This window comes from Microtus oregoni, unplaced genomic scaffold (genome assembly GCF_018167655.1).
Source record: "Microtus oregoni isolate MIOR12 unplaced genomic scaffold, Mior012 000029F_ref0000214, whole genome shotgun sequence".
NCBI lineage: Eukaryota > Metazoa > Chordata > Mammalia > Rodentia > Cricetidae > Microtus > Microtus oregoni.
In genome coordinates, this window is record NW_024543088.1 from 3743624 (window position 1) to 3753243 (window position 9620).

The 9620-nt window shown below is 46.0% G+C and overlaps 1 pseudogene; it reads left to right on the plus strand.

The window, feature by feature from the left end:
- Positions 1–1376: 1376 nt before the first annotated feature.
- LOC121464968 lies at positions 1377–2249 on the plus strand (annotated as a pseudogene).
- The last annotated feature ends 7371 nt before the right edge of the window (positions 2250–9620 follow it).

Genomic DNA, 9620 nt, shown 5'->3' on the forward strand with positions numbered 1-9620 from the left:
CCAGTGTTTGGCTGGAATCCCTGAGGATGAACAGGCTGTTTTATGTTAGACAGGCTTAGGTTGAGAAGGGCAGCTTCCAAACATAGCACTGAGCAGGTCCTCGTGGATGTGGCTCTGCTCTGGACGCCTGCAGATCCTCTAAAAGCTATTCTCGACACCTCTGAAAAACAGGTTCTCTTTGAGGAAGAATGTCTGATCTCTAGCCACCGACCTCAAAGCTCATTCTTCCTGTTTGCTTTGCTGTCTACCCCAGCTTCTTGATTTCTTTTTCCTTTTAGAAAAAAATCATACCTTTCTAAATATATTGTATCCGAGGCTTTTGCAAACTTGCAAACACAGAACAGGCAGGCGTGGTGAGACCTGGAAGAATGGTTGCATACAGAGACCATCTCACACCCAGAATAGGCTAGATTTCATCAAGGTCTCCAGCGGGCTCCAGCCTGACAGTTAACCCTTAGCTGGTAATTAAATATTTCGAATGTTTGTCTTTTCACCCACATGAGTTCAGAGTTTTATCCCCATCCCTTTTTGGTTTTCTCAGGTCAATCATTCCTTTTTCTTGTGCTTCATTGCCTTTCATTAAACACAGAAAGAAGGGAAGGGAATGGAAATGAATCAAATTATCCAAAACAATATTCTTTGGTTGCCATCTCTTCCAAATCATTTCACAGTGGAATTACCTGTTTTGTTAGTTTGTTTTTGTTTTTTTTGAGACAGAGTTTACTCTGTAGCTTTGGACCCTGTCCTGGAGCTAGCTCTTGTAGACCAGGCTGGCCTTGAACTCGCAGAGGTCCGCCTGCCTCTGCCTCCCGAGTGCTGGGATTAAAGGCATGCACCACCATTGCCCAGTCGGAATTACCATTCTTTAGTATATGTTCTGCAAACTCCTCTCTCTCTCTCTCTCTCAACACATATTGGCTAATAGTGCCAGCTGCTGTTCTAGATCAAGGGAGCATAGCAGTCAAGCAAAAGAAACTGCTGAAGTTGACTCCAGGGCGGGGGCACAGAGGAAAGAGGTTCATGAGGCTGAAAAAGAGAATCATGAGTTAGAGGCTACCATGGACTACATAGATGCTGTCCTGTAACCCCAGCAGTCAGGAGGTTGAGGAGTCAAAGGAAACCCAGCTTATATATAACAGAACCCTGTCTCTAAAATACAAGTTCTGGATAAAGTTCTCGGTGCTTTGCTGGCTTTTGAAAACCAAGTACAACTTGAACTGTATTTTCCTCTGCACCCCTCGGAACTTTCGATCACAAACACCAGCGTCTGTTTTATAAGAGCAAAGAAAAAAAAACACTGAAGCCTAAATCCAAGTATCTTACTTTAGTCTTCTAGAAAGTACTGAGTTGCTTCTTCTTCTTCTGGAAAACACCAAATGACGGATGACTCCGGTGCAGCGGGAGGGCCCGGAGGACCCGGGGCCCTGTTTTAGGAGGCCGTGGCGGCTTCTGCGGAGGATTCGGCAGTGGTCTAGGCCGTGGCTGAGGGCGAGGCCGAGGGGCTCGCGGAGGTAAAGCTGAAGACAAGGAGTGGATTCCGGTTACCAAGCTAGGCCACCTGGTTAAGGACATGAAAATCAAGTCCCTAGAAAAGATCTACCTGTTCTCCCTACCCATTAAGGAGTCTGAGATTATTTATTATTTTTCCTGGGAGCTTCCCTAAAGGATGAGGTTCTGAAGATCATGCCCGTGCAGAAGCAGACTAGGGCAGGCCAGTGGACCAGGTTCAAGGCTTTCGTCGCTATTGGGGACTAAAATGGTCACGTAGGTCTCGGTGTCAAGTGCTCCAAGGAGGTAGCCACTGCCATCCGAGGGGCCATCATCTTGGCCAAGCTTTCCATTGTCCCTGTGCGGAGAGGCTACTGGGGGAACAAGATTGGCAAGCCCCACACTGTTCCTTGCAAAGTGACAGGTCGCTGTGGTTCTGTGCTGGTGCGTCTCATCCCTACCCCCAGGGCACTGGCATAGTCTCTGCTCCTGTGCTCAAGAAGCTACTGATGATGGCTGGCATTGATGACTGCTACACATCAGCCAGGGGCTGTACTGCTTCCCTGGGCAACTTTGCCAAGGCCACCTTTGATGCCATCTCTAAGACCTACAGCTACCTGACCCTCGACCTCTGGAAAGAGACTGTGTTCACCAAGTCTCCTTATCAGGAATTCACTGACCATCTTGTGAAAACCCACACCAGAGTCTCTGTTCAGAGGACCCAGGCTCCAGCTATGGCCACCACATAAGGATTTTTATACAAGAAAAATAAAAATGAATTAAGTCTGTTAACAAAAAAAGAGAAAGTACTGAGTTGCCTTTGATGTGTGGAACGAAGGCTTCTTCCTAGAATTATTCTTAGACCTTCCTGTCAACCCCTGAAACTGGACCTGTGATATCAAGTTGGGTTTTTTTTTTAACCTGTCATGAGATCAGTTGACAGGATCGGCCACCTTTTACACCATGATCGCTTTTCCCTGGAAGGAATGTCAGAGGTGATATGGAAATGGGATACAGACTTCCTAGCTGGGCTGGAGGACACAGCTCAGATGGCAAATTACCTGCCACAATACACACAGCCCCTTAAAAAAAAATCAAACATAGCCAGCATAATGGCACAAGCCTTTAATCCCAGCACTTAGAACACAGAAGCAGGTGGATCTCTGTGAGTTCAAGGCCAGCCTGGTTTACTTAGTGAGTTCCAGGACAGCCAGGGCTACATAGAGAGACCTTGTTTCTGGGGGATGGATGGGAGCCGGACATGGTGTTATGCTCCTGTAATCCCAGTGCTAGCAGGCCAGAACCAGGAAGATCCACGGGGCTGGCTGACCAGCATGTCTGGGCTGGTGGGTGAGCTCCATGTCCCAGTGAAAAACGTCTTTAAAAAGAAAAAAAGAGTGAGGACTGGCATGATGGGTCAAGGGGTAAGAGCTTGATCTGCAACCTTGAGGACCAGAGTTTATCTTCCAGTATTCCTGTACCAAGGCAGAGGTGGTTCCCTGTGGAGTTTTAACCCCAGCACTGAGGTGTTGGAGACAGGAAGATCACTGGGACTTGTTGGTTGTCAGCCTAGAGGAAAAAACAAGAGCTCCAGTTTCAACAAGAAAAGCTGCTTTAGAGAAATACTTGGAAAGCGGTGGAGAATGACATGGGGATCCTCCTCTAATCTCTGCATACACATGGGTGAAGGCACCCCATCACACACGTGCATGGACAACACATATACACCTAAAGGATGTTTTTGGTTATTTTGAGACAGGGTTTCTCTGTGTAGCTTTGGAACCTGTCCAGGAACTCACTTTGTTGACCAGGCTGGCCTCGAACTCAGAGAGAGCCACCTGTCTCTGCCTCTGCCTCCCATGTGCTGGGATTAAAGGCGTGAACCGCCATCACTTGGCCAAAGAATTTTCAAACATAAAGACAAAACGGGTGTCTCCTGAGGAACGACACCAGAGGTTGACCTCTGGCCTCTACACACATGCTCACACACACACACACAGAGACATAGAGATTCCATTGCTGTTCATGCAGGAAACATGTATTAATTATGGGAAATTTTTCCATGGAAAAACAGATAGGTAGGGGGAGGGATGTGGCAGAAGGGCTTTGCTGGCTCGTTTTGGTTTGTCGTGATATCAGCAGCGCTGAATGAATTGGGAGAAGCTGAGTTATACCTGATTGAAAGCTATACTAAAGAAAACAGTCAAACAGGGCCTGCCAGGTGGCTCAGAGGGTAAGGGTGCTGGCTGCCCTAACAACCTGAGTTTCTTCCTCAGAACCCACATAATGGTAGGAGAGGATTGGCTCCCACAAGCTAGTCTTTGATCTATGTGCCCGTGCACGCGTGCGCACACGCGCGTGCGCGCGCGCGCACACACATACACACACACACACACACACACACAAACAAATATCAGAACAAAAATTACTCTGGCCAGTAGGTGGTGCCACAGTGTGTTGCCGTTAGCTGGTTTGTATCACAGCCTGTAGGAGTCCAAGTCACCCATTGGAATTTCCACTTTCCTTTGTTTCTTTTTTTATTTTAAAATTTCTTTTTTTAATTGATTTTATTGAGCTATACATTTTTCTCTGCTCCCCTCCCTGCCTCTCCCCTCCTCCTCAACCCTTTCCTATGGTACCCATGCTCCCAATTTACTCAGGAGATCTTGTCTTTTTCTATTTCCTATGTAGATTAGATCCATGTATGTCTCTCTTAGTGTCCTCATTTTTGTCTAAGTTCTCTGGGATTGTGACCTGTAGGCTGGGTTTCTTTGCTTTATGTCTAAAATCCACTTATGAGTGAGTACATATGATATTTGTCTTTCTGTGTCTGGATTACCTCACTCAATGTGGTGTTTTCTAGATCCATCCATTTGTCTGCAAATTTCAAGACATTTTTTCTGCTGTGTAGTACTCCATTGTGTAAATGTCCCAAATTTTCCTATCCATTCTTTGGTTGAGGGGCATTTAGGTTGTTTCCAGGTTCTGGCTATGACAAACAATGCTGCTATAAACATAGTTGATCACATGTCCATGTTGTAGGCTGGGGTTTTTCGAAAGTGAGCTGAACACAGCATTTACTCTTGCCATCCTGCCTGCAGATTCAACGTAGTCAACCATCTCAGATTCATTCTGCCATAACTTTCTAAACCAAAGCACTGTACTCCTTCCAAATTCATGAGTCAGAATGATACCCTGGGGTCTGGAGAGATGACCCAGCAGGTAAAGCGCTTGCCACACAAGCATGGTGACCTGAGTTTGGATCCTCAGAACCCATGTAATTCCAGGTGGCCATGGAAGCCCACCTGTAACCTCAACACATGCGAAGCATACATGTGCTGCTCTTCTCCACCCCCTAACAAGCTGGCTAGCTTATTCAGCAGGTTCTGGCTACCAGTGGGAGACCCTGCCCATACATGAGGTGGAGAGTGATCATAGAAGACACTGGACACCAACCTTTGGCCTACACACATATGTACATGTGTGCTCACCAACATAAAAACAAAAAGCAACAAGCCCTTCCTTCCTTAGGTTGCTACTGCCAGGCAGTGAGAAAAGTAACCAATACAACTCCTTGGACACCAAGTGCATCTTGATCCCCCTGGGTTCTGCCGAGGACCAACACAAAGGTAATTCCAACAAGAAATGCAGAATGAGAATATTGAGAAGTCAAGTAAGGGTAAAAAGTGTGTGTACAGAGTCAGGCATGACGGAACATGCCTGTGATCCCAGCACAGAGGAGGTGGAGGCAGGAGGATTGTGAGAGTAAAGACTGCCTTGTCTACACAGTGAAATGTTGCCTTAACCCCACCTTTAGAAAATTGGGCCTGTTGACGTTCTGTCTTGAAGAGGGATGGGGCTCCCATGGCCCAACCCTTGCCTGACATTCTAGAGCCAGTAGACAGTTAGTAGACAGTTGCTGAGGAGGGAGAGATGATCTCTTTAAGTGTTGTTACCACTGTTAAGGCACTGATGATACTCATGCCCAGGAATCAGATTCCTGGGCTTTTGATGGGGCATCCATATCTTCCACCTGTGTGGCTACAGGCGAGTTACCAACCTCTCTGTTCTTTTGTTTCTTCAGACTCAAAAATAAGGATAAGGGAATTTTCTTCAATGAGTTATTGTGAGTATTAAACAGGGAAATAACCCTATATCATTTTGGCAGCTGATGTAATAAACACAACCCTCCACATTAACAAATGGAGTCAGAACAGAAGAACACAGCAGGAAAGTTCTGGAGTGAGAGCTTTGGGGTGTGTGAAGGTTAGTCGTGTAATGGTCAACTTGACACACTGTGGAATTGCCTGGGAAGAAAGTGATGGTGAGGATTTGTCTATGCTCAGGCTGACCTGGGGATATATCTATGGGGGATTGCCTTGACTGTCTGTAATTACTGTGAGAGGGTGAGCCCACTGTGGGTGGCACCATTCCCTGATTTGGGGTTTGGGGTCCTGGACTGTGTAATTGTAGAGAAAGCTAAATGAGTACAAAGCACACACACACACACACACACACACACACACACACACAATTTCTTTCTGCTCTTGACTGGTTGTGGCTAGCTGCGTTAACTCACCTGCTATTCTGTAACCTGGAATTAGAAGCTAAAATATCCCTTGCTTTTTGATCAGGCTATTCTATCATGGGACCAGAAATAAAACTAAAACAAGGTGCTAGGATGCTTTGTTTTCAGATGTTTAGTTTTGATTTTCATTATGTGTATGTGTGTATGTTTATGTGTATGTGCATATGTGTGCAGATGCTCACAGTGGCCAGAAGGGGGAGTCTGATCCCATAGTTAGAGGTGCTTGGAGCTGAAATCCAGGTTCTAAGTCATCATGCTCCCACGTTCATAGACAGTGAGAGGAGAGAGGGAAAGACATTCCTGCTAGCTCTGGGTATAATGTTCACCCTTGAACCAAGGACAAGGGCAAAAAAATAAGACATCTTCCTTAGCTTGAGTTGTATAACCTACTCCCATGCTGAAGCAGTTTGTGGGTGGGTGGGCAGGAGGGAATATGCTTTCTCTCAGCCCAATAGCTGCTTAGAAAAGGGGAGAACCCCAGAAAGGAGGTTTGGGGTGGCAGGAAGAAGCATGAATCCTGGGTAGGCAGTCTATGCATGAATAAATAAAGTGTTATAATATTGGGAATGGCTGGAGGAATATGTTAAAAAAAACATCCCCCAAATTCAGTATTGACCCAAGGATGCAGCAGTGAGAATTTGGGGTGCTGTGGGGCAAGGTGTGAATGTGTGGCGTGTGTCCTCTCCTTTCTGGTCTCAAAGGCAAATCTATTGACAAGTTCCTTCCTGGCAGCTGCCTCCTGCTGCATATTCAAGAAAATGTATATTCAAAGTCAGGAGAAGGAAATTTTATCCACAGAGCTGCCGTTTCACAGCAGTGCAAGGTCACAGAGAATGGATGTCATCCCTTCAGAGGAGCGAGAGAAAGAGGAGGCAAAGATGCTATCTGATCACAGGGCCAGCAGGACAAAGTGGGATATGAAGCCAAGGGGATGGCTCAGCAGCCAAGAGCATGAGGAATGACTTCAAATCTCCAGCACACACATAAAGACAGGCATGGTGGCTGTGCATTCCTGTGAACCCCCAGCACTAGGGAAAGGCAGAGACTGAAATCGGGTGCTTCAGTTATCAGGAGACTCTGTCTTAATGGAATAAGGCAAAGAGTAACCCTGCAGTCACTTAACATCCTTCTCTGGTCTCTGTATGTATGTTCATGGACGCAAACAAAGACCACAAACATACAAATAAGGGAGAAAGGAATTAAAGAAGACAATGTCAACTCTGACCTTCATATACATAACATATGCATGTGCGTGTGTACTCAGGTGCACACACACACACACACACACACACACACACACACACACAAGGAAGTCATCTGGAGGTGTACTCTGATCTCCCCAAGGAAGTGCCAGTAGATAAGGCCAATGAGAAGGGCTAGAAAGAGCCTCCCACAGACTCCATGGATGGAGAGGGGTGTTAGGTACCCCACCATCCTTGCTCCACTGATGGCCACAGACTAGTTTACCAGGTACTCTATACTCAGTTTAAAGAATCCTTGTCGGGGCTGGAGAGATGGCTCAATGGTTAAGAGCATAGCCTGCTCTTCCAAAGGTCCTGAGTTCAATTCCCGGCAACCACATGGTGACCCACAACCATCTGTAATGAGGTCTGGTGCCCTCTTCTGGCCTGCAGACATACACACAGACAGAATATTGTATACATAACAAATAAATATTAAAAAAATAAAGAATCCTTGTCCCCTATAGGAAAAGCCATACATATAAGTGTTGGAGGAGGCCACTAGTTAGTTCCCGGCCACTTAGCCCTGAAATAATCACACAGAAACTGTATTGTTTAAATCACTGCTTGGTCTATTAGCTCTAGCTTCTTATTGGCTAACTCTTGCATATTAATTTAACCCATTTCTATTAACCTGTGTATTGCCACTTGGCTGTGGCATACCGGCTAAAGTTTTGGTGTCCATCTCTGTTAGGGCTACATGGCTTCTCTCTGACTCTGCCCTCTTCCTCCCAGCGTACAACCTAGTCCCTGCCTAGTTCTGTTTTGCCCTGCCATAAGCTCAGTTCTTTCTTCATTAACCAAACATATTTACAGCCGGGCGGTGGTGGCGCACGCCTTTAATCCCAGCACTTGGGAGGCAGAGGCAGGCGGATCTCTGTGAGTTTGAGGCCAGCCTGGTCTACAAATGGAGTTCCAGGACAGCCTCCAAAGCTGCAGAGAAACCCTGTCTCGAAAAACAAAAACAAAAAAAAAAACCAATCATATTTACAGCATACAGAGGGAAATCCCACATCATATAAGCAATGAGACAGTTTCTAAAGACAGAAAACAACAGAAGGTGATTTCAAAGTGACTGTAAGAGGGAATGGGACCAACTGAAGTGCACAGAAGTGAGCCAGGCATCCTAGTGGGCTCAGCAAAATCAACCTTGGTGTCCCCAGCACTGAAACTTGGTTATATGAGGCCACTGAAGTTGGAGGCTGTTTGTTACAGCACCTAGAATTAATGATGCTAATAGACCACCCACACTGCTTAAATGAAGCCATTGAAAATGGTGGCTATTTGTTACAGCAGCTAGTGTTAATAATACTGACTAATATACTACCCACATTGATAGGAAAAGCTTTACCATGTCTCAGCGATGACCCTTGTCTTGTTAGGGTTTCTATTGCCATGATGAGACACCATGACCAAAAGAAAGTTGGGGGGGAGAGGGAGTATTTGGCTAACATTTACACATTGTAATTTATCACTGAAGGAAGCCAGGACAGGAATGGGAACAAGAACCTGGAGACAGGAGCTGATACAGAGGCCATGGAGGGGAACTCCTTACTGGCTTGATCCTCATAGTTTGCTCAGCTTGTTTTCTTATAGAACCCAGGACCACCAGCCCAGGGATGGCACCACCCACAATTGCCTGGGCCCTTTCTCACAACCACTAATTAAGAATATCTTACAGCGGGGCTGGAGAGATGGCTCAGAGGTTAAGAGCACTGGCTGCTCTTCCAGAGGTCCTGAGTTCAATTCCCAGCAACCACATGGGGGCTCACAACCATCTGTACTGAGATCTGGCGCCCTCCTCTGGCCTGCGGGCATACATGGAGGCAGAATGTTGTATACATAATAAATAAATAAATAAATAAATCTTTAAAAAAAGAATATCTTACAGCTAGATGTTATGGAGGCATTTTTCTCAATTAAGGTTCCCTCCCTCCTTTCAGGTAACTCCAGTTTGTATCTGGTTGACATAAACTAGCCAGAACAACCATCAAGCCTCCAAATATCATTACATCATTCATAGATCAACTTCGGCTCATTCATGGAATTGGCCAACCTTCCCCCTATGGAATAGTTTTGTTTTGTCCAGGATCTCATGTAACCCAAACCAGGCTCGATCTCACCGCATCATATAGCCAAGAATGACCTTGAACTACCATTCCTTCAGCCGCCACCTCTCAAGTTCTGGGTCTACAGGCGTAACACAACCCAACACATTCTGCCTGTCAAGCCAAGATTTTAAAAGCACAGTGCAGGCACACACAGCCTTTGGGCAGGAATGCGTGATTGCAATATATAAATTC